Source organism: Giraffa tippelskirchi, chromosome 10, assembly GCF_054371585.1.
Source record: "Giraffa tippelskirchi isolate mGirTip1 chromosome 10, T2T-mGirTip1v1.2.pri, whole genome shotgun sequence".
NCBI lineage: Eukaryota > Metazoa > Chordata > Mammalia > Artiodactyla > Giraffidae > Giraffa > Giraffa tippelskirchi.
The window spans coordinates 15,290,528-15,304,443 of NC_137284.1; the positions used below are offsets into that span (position 1 = coordinate 15,290,528).

The 13,916-nt window shown below is 45.3% G+C and overlaps 1 protein-coding gene across 1 annotated transcript in view; it reads right to left on the bottom strand.

Annotated features, from left to right (window-relative positions):
* Positions 1 to 5,787, bottom strand: part of OPCML (opioid binding protein/cell adhesion molecule like) — a 566,878-nt gene extending 561,091 nt beyond the window's left edge. Inside the window, exon 1 of the mRNA XM_081537938.1 lies at positions 5,628 to 5,787. The gene's annotated coding sequence lies outside the window, so the exon portion shown is untranslated. The remainder of the gene's footprint in view (positions 1 to 5,627) is intronic.
* Positions 5,788 to 13,916: the final 8,129 nt, after the last annotated feature.

Below are 13,916 nucleotides of genomic sequence, written 5' to 3' on the forward strand. Positions count from 1 at the left end.
GAGCTGAGCACATCACATGCAGCCCTTTAGAGAAGCCTGCCTGTGCTCAGCCCCCAGCCCGGGGCATCATCTTCCTCATATGGATAGTCACGAAGCCAGATGAATGAAAACTGAAGTTGGCCATGCACATGGAAAGATGCTTATTATCACTGATTATTTGTTGTTCAGTCGCTAAGTTGTGTCTGACTCTTTGCGACCCTATGAACTGTCGCTAAGTATTAGATAAATGCAAATCAAACCACAATGAGGTATTGCCTCACAGTGGTGAGACCATCATCAAAAAGTCTACAAATAATAAATGCTGAAGAGGGTGTGGAGAAAAAAGAAACCCTTCTAGACTTGGTGAAGTTGGTGAAGTCATCATGCAGAACAGTATAGAGGTTCCTTAAAAAACTAAAAATAGTTACCATATGATCTAGTAATCCTACTCCTGGGAATATATTGGGGGAAGAACTCTAATTCAAAAAGATATGTGCACACCAGAGTTCAGAGTAGTGGTATTCATGTTAGCCAAGACATGGAAGAAACCTAAATGTCCATCAACAGATGAATGGATAAAGATGATGTGGTACATATTTACAATGGAATACTCCTTAGCCATGAATAAGAATGAAATAATGCCATTTGCAGTAATATGGATGAACCTAGAGATTATCATACTAAGTCAAGTTGCTGCTGCTGCTAAGTCGCTTCAGTCGTGTCTGACTCTGTGTGACCCCATAGACGGCGGCCCACCAGGCCCCCCCGTCCCTGGGATTCTCCAGGCAAGAATACTGGAGTGGGTTGCCATTTCCTTCTCCAGTGCATGAAAGGGAAAAGTGAAAGTGAAGTCGCTCAGTCGTGCCCGACTCTTTGCAACCCCATGGACTGCAGCCTACCAGGCTCCTCCGTCCATGGGATTTTCCAGGCAAGAGTACTGGATTGGGGTGCCATTGCCTTCTCCGTAAGGCAAGTTAGACAAAGACAAATACCATATATCACTCATATGTGAAAATAAAATAGTGATACAAATGAGCTTTTTTTAGAAAGAGAAATAGACTCACAATCAGAGAAAACAAACTTGGGCTAACCAAAGTGGATAAAGTGGAATTTTGGGTTAACAGATACTACTACATACAGATAAACAGCAAGATTTACTATATAGCACAGGGAACTATATTCAATATCTGATCATAATTATAATGGAAAGAATCTGAAAAAGAATAGATATGTATGTATAACTGAATCATTGCTGTTACACATTGCTGTATAGCTGAAACATTGTAAATCAACTATACTTCTATAAAGGTAAAAATTGAAAAGAGAAAGAGAAAAACAAATGTATATTAACATATATATATATATATATATATGGAATCTAGAAAAATAGTACTGATAAACCTATTTGCAGGGAAGGAATGGAGATGCAGACAAAGAGGACTGATCTGTGGACACAGTGGGAGAGGGAGGGGTAGGACGAATGAGGGAGGAGCACTGACATATACACACTACCGTGTCTAAACTAGATAGCTAGTGGGAAGCTGCTGTATAGCGCAGGGAGTTCAGCTCAGGGCTCTGTGATGACCTAGAGGAGGCAAATGAGATGGGTGGGGGAAGGGAGGCTCAAGAGGGAGGGGATATATGTATATATCTAACGGCTGATTCATTTTCTTGTACAGCAGAAACCAATACAATATTGTAAAACAACTATCCTTCCATTAAAAAAATAATAATAAAATCACTAATGTCACAAAAAAGAAAATGGAAGTTGGCCAAAGGAAAAGGTTTGTTAGAATTTCAAAATACAAACCTGGAGCCCCATGTTTGCTATAAAACACCCCTGAATGAAGTAATTACTTGATAGGTAGCAACCCATGTTGAACCCGGTCAGCTCTCAAGGCACCTGCAGGGGGTAGTCCATGATGGACAATTGCAACTGGCTTTAACACTCATCATACTAGCAAAATCCTCTAGGAAATAGGGAAAATTCCAGAATAGAGGAGCAGAAGTCATGAAGATATATAAAAACCACAATCTCATTTCATTGAAAGGAAAGGCAATGGCATACAATTTAATAAAAAAAAAAAAATTGTGAAGAAAAAGAAGATTGGATCATTAGACAGGGATCCTTAAGAGGAAAAGAAAAAAAAAATGAATGACTATGGTCAACAGAGTAGAATCCTTATTTTAATAATTAGCACACTCATGCCTGGCTTTATACACATGGGCACACACTTGTGTGAGCACATGCACACACACTAGTGCTCCTGAGAGGAAAAGTCTCCTATTTTTCCTAAGAGTAGACCTTTACAACAAGAAAAATAGACCCTGTTTTTTTAGGCTGAGTTGACAGGAGGGGGTTTCAGCAGAAGGTGAGGGCAGTGGTTTTCATCTGGACTCCACTGTTATGTGGATAAAACGTCAGTCTCCCCCTAGAACCATGGTGCTTGTTGTGAGGGAGCGCTAAGTAGCAGGAGTCCAGGGCAGATTCTCCCCGCTAGCCCACACCTGGCGTCACACCACGTTCTCGGAGGGTAGAAGGGTGACCGTGACACAGGCTTGGTGTCTGTGTCAATGAAGAGCGAGTGCCTGGGGCCATCCTGAGTACAAGTCTCCAGGTGTGTTTCCAGATGTGCTTCAAACAAGCATCACCCAAAGTGGACACCAACTGGGGGTACTGTGATCAGAGCCTGGGTCTACAAGCGGCCTCAGCCTCAGAGCACTGAACTATCGACCAGGTGTCAGCCAAGCTCCAGGGGGAGATCACAAGAGGGATGTGCTTAAAGGGACACTCACGTCTGCCACGGGTGCTCCTAGCACTCTCGCTTCAACATGGCGTGATCATTGCAGGGAGAGTCTTCAGTTATGTCACAAATTTCTTCTTTTAAGTGACAAGCAGCTGGGATTACAGCTTTACTTTTGACAGAAGGAAAGAGAGGAAACTTGATACAAATTATTTGAAAGGGATGAAATAAGTAAGTCTGATGTTAAGGCTTGGGTTGAACCCTTGAGACTTTCAAACAAGCAAGCAAATGTGTATGTTAAAGTAGCACCCACAGGGCCCAGGATTAGGGCGTGAATATCTTGGGGCGGAGGGGGGAGGCATTTTCAACCTACCACTGTCTTCTCTTGTTTCTCAGGAGCAAATCTGGAAAACACTGAACACTCTTGCTTCTTAGAGAGAATTAAGTTCTCTAAGTCTTGACTACCTTTCCAGAGGCCACAGCATAGACTTAAGACTAAGCAGAGAATCAATGACACAAAACTTCTCCAGGAGATGGACAAATGAACCAAGCAGACCTGACACCTTGATGGGTGTCACGTTCCCCACAGTCCCGGAGGGCGTCCTGGATGTACAGGTTGGGGGCACCTGTCACCTGCCCCGTAGGAAGTACATGGGTCCCCTGACTTCCCCATGCAGCTGGCCCACATCCCTCCTGCACTGAAATCCGGTGGAAAATCCAGCTGGGGAGAAGAGGAAGGGGCGGAAGCACAGAGGCACTCAGGTGCATTCTGGTTTGGAAGGAAGTGGGCACCCACGCACTTGCACAGATCAGGCATCTCCCTGGGGGGCCTTCCTCCTCTGTTATCTAAGTCGAGCCACCTCCACTGCCTGTCTTGAAAGCCATCTCCATAGTCAACACCTCCTGGGACATAACTGTCTCCCTCGAGACTCCTGCAAGTGGGATTTTGCCAGAGCTCTGACTTGTTATTTAATTTTGATTTTATTTTATGTCTCCTGTGGATTCCTGTGCTGTTGATGTTTTATTAATGGTTCTGTGCTCTCCTCAGAGGCAGTTGAAATCTTGTCCATCATTTGCAATTGACAGCTGAGCACCAACCAGGTAGGGAAAGGAGTGCTGGGGTGCCTGGTGGAAGGAGGTGGTGGCCAGGCTGGAATCACCCTCCGTGGCCACGGAGGCCTGACTGGGTCACGCTGCCTGCACCTCACTGTTGGGAGCCACACAGGAAGGTTCCTGTCCTAGGGAGGGTCAGCTCTGTGCCACCCACCAGCATGGGAGGGCACCTATGCTCCACCATGCTTCAAGGCCCAGTAATGTTAATTGACATTAGCCTTCCATGGATCTGGTCCACACTCGACCCCTGGATGGACAGGGACTCAGAACCTAGACCACACATCTCCTTTTCCACCCCAATTCCGTTATTCTCTATTTTTCTACCCCTTCTCCTTTTATAGTACTTGGATATTTCTGTCTGTAGGAACACATGACAGACCTTTGGGTAAGAGCAGTGTAGTTTTGTATTTCTAGAGGTGAGATATACACTCGTGTGTGTGTGTGTGTGTGTGTGTGTGAGAGAGAGAGAGAGAGAGAGAGAGAGAGAGAGAGAGAGAGAGAGAGACTTTTGCTCAGGGACTACAGAAGTATTCCCAATGTCCACACCATCTCTTTCTGGTGGCTTAGTGAGCCAAGAATAAACTGTTAAGAATGGATACTTATTAATTATATTTAAGCACATTTGATCTAGATTTCCCCTATGGATCTCTTCTGTGAATCCCATCTTTTATTTAACCTTTTGAATTTTTTTTTCCAAGTTCCATTATGTTATAAGCTTCGTTTCAGGAGATGGGCATTCCCCTGGCCCTTGGAGGAAGGGACTGCTGATGGTTACTCTGTATCATTTGGGCTTTGGGTCACTTGTGTCATAGACCTTGGAATGTCTCGGCATCCCGTGGGCTGGCTGTGACCAGATGACCCAATTCTGTCTTGTGGGATCTGCAGCTTCCAGGGAGAGTTCTTACAATGAGACTTCCCCCACACTGCCCTGCCACTTTCCCTTGTACTTCTTCTTTCCTTCTGTCTGGAATGTGAACTCCATGGACAGGGGAAGATTAGCCACTTGGGGTCCTAAAGCGGCAGCAGATGGAGAGGCCAGAGCAGGACCTTGAGCCGGGCTCTCTGACTCTGGCTCATGGTAAGAGCCTGAATGAGCTACTTCTCTATTTTTAAATGAGAACAAAATTCTGTCTGGCTTAATTGTTGCCACTTTCTTGTCAAAGACTTGCCCTGTTTGAATGAATAAACTCTTGCACAAGTTTTGGTGCAGCGTGCTGCTGAAAGCTGCCTCTGACTGGTGAGCCTCTTTGGCCAGAACTGTGTGAAGCAAAGACACACCCGCCATTTGGAGGGTGGCCGAGGCCCTTCTCCCATCACCCCATCTTCTAGCATCATCCCTGTACCTCCGCGTACCACGCGGTGGGGAACTCTCTGTGTTGGCCTCACAGCACCACTCGTCCCTACACGTGCCCCCCGGTCCTTCCTTTGACCCGGGGATGGGCAGTGCCCCACAGGCGGCCAGGCACAAGACATGGTCGAGGGATGTGCCAGAGAGCAGCAACCATCTCTGGATGGGGCAGAGGACCCTAGGCACCTGCATACACCTGTCAAGGTGTAGGGGCCCAGGGTGGGGTGATGCCTGCAGGCTGAGCAGGAGACCTACCTAATAATTGCCTGCAAAAGAGCTCAGCTATTAATCTTTCACTCTAAAAAGCAATCATAGTCACTTAATTTCAAACAGGAGGAGGGCAAGGCAGGGGAAGAGAGCTCCGTCAGTTCCGTGACTTTCGGATCAGATGTTAAACCAGTTGAAGAGCAGGCGCACCCCAAAAGCGTTTCTCCCAAACTTACCAGGTGCCTCTAAGGGTGCAGCCCCACAGGTGGGAGCTTTGGGGACTTTGCCGGGCGCAGCACAATTTAAGAGTTTGGGTCTGCCTGCCCTGCACGCCTCCTTCTCTTTTCGCCCATCCCTGTTATCATCTTCATAACGCCTGCATCCTTCCAGCCGCTGCAGAGCACAGCTTCAGCTGTAAATGACCTCCGCAGAACTCTGGATTGATTTCACCTCCTTTATCTGCATGATTAGCTCAGCCACAGAGCAGATAGTGGGTGCTTATCGGCCCATTAAGGAGTCAAAGAATGCTGTTACCAGTTTTTTATCTCTAAAATGCACACAAAGCCCTGCTGATTATTCTATTAATTTGTTAATGAATCTGTCCAGGAGACAGATTCCCTGTGCCTTTGGAAGGCAAAGTGGGGAACTGAGAATTTCAAGGAAGGGGTGTGAGCCCTGGTATTGCTGGAACTGGAAACACTGGAAGTGCTGGGGAAGCCTCAGTGCACATGCTTGTTTCCTTTCTTGTTTTCATTCTCTTTTCATCTTTCACCGACATGGCGGGCATACAGAGAGACACGGAAATTAGGCTGAGATGTAATTCAGTGTTTGATAGAAACACACCCACACCCATGCCAACAGAAGCAGAGGTGCAGGCACGGACATTTTAGCACCTGTAGCAGGTCTTCTGGGGCCCAGATCTTCTCTCAAATTTTACCCATTAGTACACAGATGGAAATTCTACCCAAGAACAAAGGATTCTGGGGAAAATGGCTTGCAGTTTTTTACACATGGTGTTCTGTACTCAGGAGCTATTTCATTTTGGGTTTTTCTGACCTTCTATTGCTGAAGCTGAAACTCCAATACTTTGGCCACCTGATGTGAAGAACTCACTCCTTGGAAAAGACCCTGATGCTGGGAAAGACTGAAGGCAGGAGGAGAAGGGGACGACAGAGGATGAGATGGTTGGATGGCATCACCAACTCGATGGACATGATTTTGAGCAAGTTGCGGGAGTTGGTGACAGACAGGGAAGCCTAGCGTGCTGCAGTCCATGGAATCGCAAAGAGTCGGACACGACTGAGCAACTGAATTGACTGACCTTCTAGAAATGCAGAGCATTCCAAGAGGGCAGACACATGTCCACAGGCACTTCAAGTGCACAGTTATCCTGTCAGTGGGATCCTGTGTATGGCTACACGCTCTCTGGTCCTGAAAAGATTTCACCAACTACTAAGCCTCTTCAGTTTCCCAGTCTCTTAGAAGGAAGAGAGTTCAAAAACAGCATGAGTGTCCAAGGAAGCCCTGGCAATACTACTGGCTACAGAACTAAGACCAAATTATAAATCAGCCATTTGTAACTCAAGGTAAGAGAGTCGGCGCACCATAGGAAGTTGACAATTCATTATCCTACATCTCTGCTGAACTGGTGAACAATTAAGATGGAAACAGGTGATTTAAAAAGTTCCCATCAAAAGCAGAGGAGAATTTCAGAAGAGATCCATGAGCTCTTGCATGGAGGACATTACCTTTCTGATTCTTATTACTGATGTGGGGACCCAACGAGCATTAATCCTCACAGGACAGAGGCACTCATTTCCCAGACGCCAGAAGCACTGCTGTGGAGGGTCCCACCTGCTGCCCCTTGGCTGGGAACTGCCCCAGAGGAATGTAGCCACCTCCCTCCATGCAAGGTCAGTTTGCTTTATCCAAAGTTACCTCCCTTAAAGGAGGTGTACCCCCTCCAAGGAGGTGTCCCCCCGCCCAGGGCCTGGGCTGTATGGGATCATGAATATCTGTCATCCTCCACCTGCTCCTTTGGGGGTGAATCTAAAAGGCCTTCAGAGCTCCAGGGTCTCCTGCAGGGTTGATGGTCACCTCTGTACAAAGGCAACAAAATCTACCTTTCTCTTCAGCCAGTGCTGACTCCCTTCCTTACAGGTTTTCTTCCCAAGAGTGCTCTGGAATAAACATTCTGCAGAGCCCCACAGAGTCCACCCTAAGATATCTGCAGTATGAATGATCTGTACAAACATGCCTGATTAAGGAGTCACAGTGAGACCAGATGAATTTTTCACACTGCCAAGGACACTGGTATGGATCATGCACTGACATGGATTAATGGCTATTTGGCTATCTTCATCTAAATTTTGGTTAGTTAACCAAAGTCAGCATGTCTGGAAGTTTCCGGGGGTTAAAGGCATTCTCGGATATATTTAATATAGAACAATGACAGATTACCATTTACTTCCTTTTATCCTTTGAAGAAAAAATGTACATTGTGTCTACCACATATAGATAAAATTCTTGATCTCACAAAACTTCAAACTGTGTAAGTAAACATATATAAAAGACTTGCTTGTCAAGAATGTAATGGTACACACACATTTGAAGAGTGCTTAATGCACAAAATAACAGAATCTGGAGTAAATAAGATGCTCATAGTCTGCCCCAAAACAAGCATTTGATACTACCAGCAGCACATGGAGGAAGCCTGGGATTTAACTATTAGTAAGTAGTGACACAAGATTGGTGAACATGGCTCAACAAAGTGCAAAAACCCATGGGGTTGAATTCAGCCAAGTAATGTCCCACCCCAGAAATGCATCAGCCCACTGTGTTCTGTGCCAGGTGGACAGTACCAAGTGCTGGCTTAGAGCCAGATGCTGGCACCCCCAAGCACTGAGAGGAGGATGCCCAGGATGGTGGAAGGGCCAGAAACTCAGGGGGTTCAGGAGTTATGCCCACCAGTCCCTTCTCCTATCCCGTGATGCAAACCAGAGCTTTCCATGGCCCTGCTCCTATTTCAGGGTTCTTGTGTGCTTATTCCACCCTTCCCACCTGGAAAAGTCTTTTTCACCTGGCAAGAGACAGTTTGAAAGTCACCTCCTTGGTGGCACCTAACCCCCACACCTGGGGCTTAGCAGGTTCCCCTCTCCAGGCCCCCATCACAGCGCTCCTGACACCTCTTCATCCCACTGTGCCAGTAATTGACAGGAGGACTGCCGGTGCACAATGTTTCAGGTCCAGCATCTAGTGGAGCACCTGACCTATGGAAAGTATTCTTGGATATCTGCTAAATGAATTAGATGCATGACCGAATCACCAGTCAGAGCAGGAGCAGATTCTAAGCAATTTCGTAAGAGCTGAAAGAGTCTTCAAATATTTAAAGAGTCATTAAAGTACCCTTGTAACACAATAAAGAAATATGGATTGGATTATAATTTAATGGCATGAATCTGTTATTCATTTAATAAACTGTGACCAAAAGTTTCTGATGAATGAATTACTGGCAATCTTGAAAAAGGTCTCCAGTGATGACTCTGATTCTAGTCTTCATCCTATTCAATATTTTCATCAATGTCTTGAACAAAGATACAAAAAGCACACTTGTCAAAATTTGTGGATGACACAAAGCTGGGTGGAATAGTAAATACACTGGGAGACAAAATAGGATTCAAAATATCTCGAGAGGCTGGAATTATGAGCTGAGTTTACCAAGTAGATGTGACAGAGAAACAAAGAGCCATGCCATCGGATCTGAAACAACTGTAAAGCAGAAGATGAGAAAAGAGTAGCTGAGGGGAAGTGTTTATACAAATCCACAGGGAGTTTAGCGGAATGTAAGTTCATAACGAGGTCACACCATGAACTGACTTAAAAAAAAAAAATAAGGCAAACTTAGGAAATGTGATTGTTAGCAATGCATCTGGACAATTTTGACAATTTAGAAAAATCTAAATTTTAGATAAATGGCTATAGGTTGTATTTAAAGCAGAGCAATCAAATATGGCAAGAGTTCTTGAAATCATACTGTTTAAGGAAACTGGATTCTGGCCGAGTAAATATGGAGATAAAAGGAAGGAGAACGGTGCCCCCCACTCCTTGAGAATATGCCATTTTGGTAGTTTCATAATTCTCACTTAAAGTTACTTAAACAACAGTCAGAGAAAGAAAGATACTCTGATCAGCCTCTGTCCCCTAGAAAACAGAAATGAGTCTCTCATGTGAATACTACCCTCTCCAGCATAAGCTACAAAGATGTATTGTACTGTACTACACACAGGATACCACTAATATCTATAATAACTATAAATAGAGTATAACTTTGAATATTTTGAATCATTATGTCGTATACCTGAGACATATAATATTGGACATCAACTACACCCAGTACAAAACAATAAATAAATAAGATTTTAAAAAATAGCACACCCTGAAAGCGTCTAAAGAAGTTGAGCAAGTTTCATACAAGATCGACGTGTCCTTGGAACCCTTGTTAGTGCTGCCAGAAATCTTCCTGCTCCTCATTCATCTCCATTCCCTGCCTCCCTCACTGCCCACTTTGGGTTATTACAACTGGGAGTAGGGATGTGATTTCTCTGGCATCTACAGAGCTGTTGTTGTTGTCATCTACAGAGTAGAGATTAGGGATGCTGTTAAACATCCCATACTACCTAGGACAGCCCTCCACAATAAAGAATTGCCTGCATCAAAATATAAATAGTGTCCAGCTTGAGAACCCCTGGTCTAGACAAAGTCATCATCACCGTCATCGTCATCAGCATCCGTTGTGTTATCTCAGGCCTTCAGCGTCAATCTCAATCTCCTGCCTGGCTTCCAGAGCCCACACGACTACAGAACCCTAGAAGATTTGGAGTGGAAGCACTTGATAAAACAAAGAAGAGAAATGTGACTCTGTCTGTTAATTGGGATCGATGTAAAACAATTCAACATAAACATCTCTCACAGAAGAGTTTTCTTTAATAAAGCTGCATGTTGTGCATGGCAGAAACGAACTCCTAATTGAAACTAGTTAAAAACAAAGACGGAAATGAGAGATCTTCTCCTCTTGAAATTTTGCAGTCAGGCTTTCCCATAGCATCCCAGGCATCTCAGCAGCCTGACCAGGACTCCCAGATGGCTCACTTCCTGGTGGCTGGGATGTTTACCTGCATCTACGCGGGGCTATCAGCTCCCACAGGAATCCGCACCAGTGTTATCTAACCCACCCCTCACTGTGCAAACAAGGACATAGGCACAGAGAGGGTAGGCGGTGGCTCTCGTCACAGAGCTATTCTAGTTAGAGGTAGGACTGAGAGAAGCCGACTGCTTCCCCATACTGTTTGGGGAACACACACACAAAAAGGCAGTTAATTAAGCAAGATAAAACCTCTCTAGAACTTGGGGAAAAAAATACAAGAACTTTCCCTTTTTTCATGACCTAAATCACTTTTTTGGTGAGTGAACAATACCTCAAAATGAATTTTTTAAAATAATTCAATGGTTAGGAAAACCTAGTTTAAAGGAGGTACACATCCAATTTATGCCAGCCCCACCAAAAGGCCAAATTTCATTAAAATGAAACTCTGTACGGCATATCATATTTAAGCATTCTAACAAAGCTTTAAACATTTTCTTTGAAGATGAAGTATTTTAGGATGATAAAGATAATTACTCATTGTAAGCATAATGGTCCACTTGACAGAAGAAATTAAATGTAAGGATAACTTCTAATAAAAATTAAAAATTTAAAACCTCTCTTCTGCCACCCTGCTTTGTGACATATTTTTAAAGAGAGCTGATCAGAAATGCCCCTTGTTCCACCTCCTCATAAATCAGGGGGCTGCACATAGGCAGGCTCTGGAGCATCCCTCAGGAGTCAGAGAGGGGCCCGTGCCCTCCTGGATCCACAAGATGGTATCTATACCTGCAGCAGGTAGTGCTAGAAGAACAGGGTCAGGAAAACCTGGTGCAGAGTTCAGATCCAGCTCTTGCCTGTTAGGCTGCGAGGTTTCTGATCCTGCTGCTTCTCCATCTCAAGACAATCAGCCCATCAGCAGCCCTTTCCTATAAAGAGGAGTAATCAGCATGGGGGCTCACAGTTCATCCAGATGCCACCATCCATCCAGCAGCAGGTTGCAGAAGGTGTCTGTGTGTATGTCCATACAGGAGATGATTATGGCTTTACTTCTGTAATGCACGGAATATACTGGCATTTTGAGGTATTGGCTCTGCTCTGTTCTCGTGGGCCCCAGGGCTCAGCTAAAAGGGCTTCCTCCTATACGAGTTCCAGTGGGAGATGTGGGAGGAAAAAGTCTAATATCTAAATCTGAGTTGGATGAAACTATCTTTCAGCAGCCACTCTGACCATGGCCAATTTACCTGTACATTTCCAGCCTGACCTCTCCTTCCCAACCTGGTTCTGATGCCATATTTTCTATTAAGAGAACTCTTGCCTAAACCTCTCCAATCCCCAGAGAACAAAGAATAAAAGGATGGATCAATCCATCTCAGTGTGTTCACTTAATGGAATAACATGCAGCGATCAAAACCAATGAGGTATAGCTACAGGCAACATATAGGATGAAACTTAGCAGGGCGATTACAAACACAAAACAGTACAAACAGCAGGATGCCACCTTCTCAATTAGGGAAAAATCTGAACATACAGTTGAAAAATATGAATAGGTATGACAAAACCGGGTAGGTCATTTGCAAGATAGATCAATGCATAGACTGGTAGATTGATGGATTAATCCATCAGTAGATAGGGGCTGGAAGACGGGAGAGGATGCACTGAAAGACCAAGGTCAATGTCTGGCTTCTGTGTTGGGGGATGCTCCAAAGTTTGCATTATATTAGGAAGGTGGGAAAGAAAGAGGGAGGGAGGGAAAATGAGGACAAAGCCATGCCCCTAACAATTGGAAGAGCGTGACAGGGGCCATGATTATAATTAATTCTGGTGCTTGAGTTCCAAGTAGACAGAAAAACCTGATCAATCATTCTGTGCTTCCCAACTTCCAGCTCCCCATAGCAAATTCAAGGCACCGCTTGATCTCTTTGGAGGGATGTGAAAAACCTCTACACTGATCTCTGCCTTACTTCCAAGGGCATCTGTGTGATGTCCACGTTTCCAGGCTCCCAGGTAGGAGACACTGACCTTCCTTCCCACCCATCAGAGGTATGTTCAGAACCCTCTGACTCTGGTCCTGAATCTCCTTTGCCCATGTCCTCCCTGACTCTGTATCCTCAAGATACAGGCCACGCACCACCTTCTCTGTGACACTGTGCCCTCTTCTCCTACCACACCGAGCATGCAGGACCCCACCCTGGTTTTCATGATTCCTTGTGCTCATTCTTTAATAAACGCTCAACACATCACGTCTTAGTTGGCTGTGTGTCGCTGGCCTCCTGGGTTTTATGAGATCCTGAAGGACAAGCCAATATTTTCTTCATTTTGTATTCCCCGAGTAACTTTCTGTTGCTGACAAATTACCAAGACCGTGGTGGCTTAACGTTGTCATCTCACAGTCATGAGGCTCAGAAGTCCAGGTGGACTGGTGAGTTTCTCTGCTCAGAGTCTCGCAAGCTTCAAATCAAGCTTTTGAGCAGCCTGGGTTCTTAACCTGAAGGCTCTACGCTCACCTAGGCAGTAGTCTGAGTTCAGGTCCAGGTGAGACAAGGGCCCCTATTCCTCGGCTCCCAGCTCCGGAGCACCACCTGCCCTTCTTGACATACGATCCCCTCCGTCCCCAAAGGCAGTCCCCCCAGTGCTTCTGAGCTCCCTGACTTCTCCTTCTGTCACCAGCTGGAGGAATTTTTTTCTGCTTTCAGGGTCTCTGCAATAACAGTGGACCCATCTGCAAAACCCAGGACACTCATCCCACCTTAGGTCAACTGAGCCGTGTAACATAACACGATACTAGGGTGGCAGATGTGTCCTCATCTTTATATGCACCTGGAATCCAGATAAAACCTCTCACAAGGCCATTCTCAAGATTTTCCTCGCTACAACATATCCACCACAGTGAATAAAATAGAAAGTGATAGTCATTGAGTCATGTCTGACTCTCTGCAACCCCATGGACTGTAGCCCACCAGGGTCCTCTGTCCATGGGATTCTCCAGGCAAGAATACCAGAATGGGTTGCCATTCCCTTCTTCAGGGGATCTTCCCAACCCACAGATCGAACCTGTATCTCCTGTAGGTGTATTCCTTACCATCTGAGCCACCAGGAAAGCCTATGGAGAACAATATAAAGATTTCTTAAAAAACTAAAACTGGAACTACCATCAGTTCAGTTGCTGAGTCATGTCCAACTCTTTGCAACCCCATGAACCGTAGCAAGCCAGGCCTCCCTGTCCATCACCAACTGTCGGAGTCTACCCAAACCCATGTCCATTGAGTCGGTGATACCATCCAACCATCTCATCCTCTGTCGTCCCCTTCTCCTCCTGCCCTCAATCTTTCCCAGCATCAGGGGCTTCTCAAATGAGTCAGTTCTTTGCATCAGGTGGCCAAAG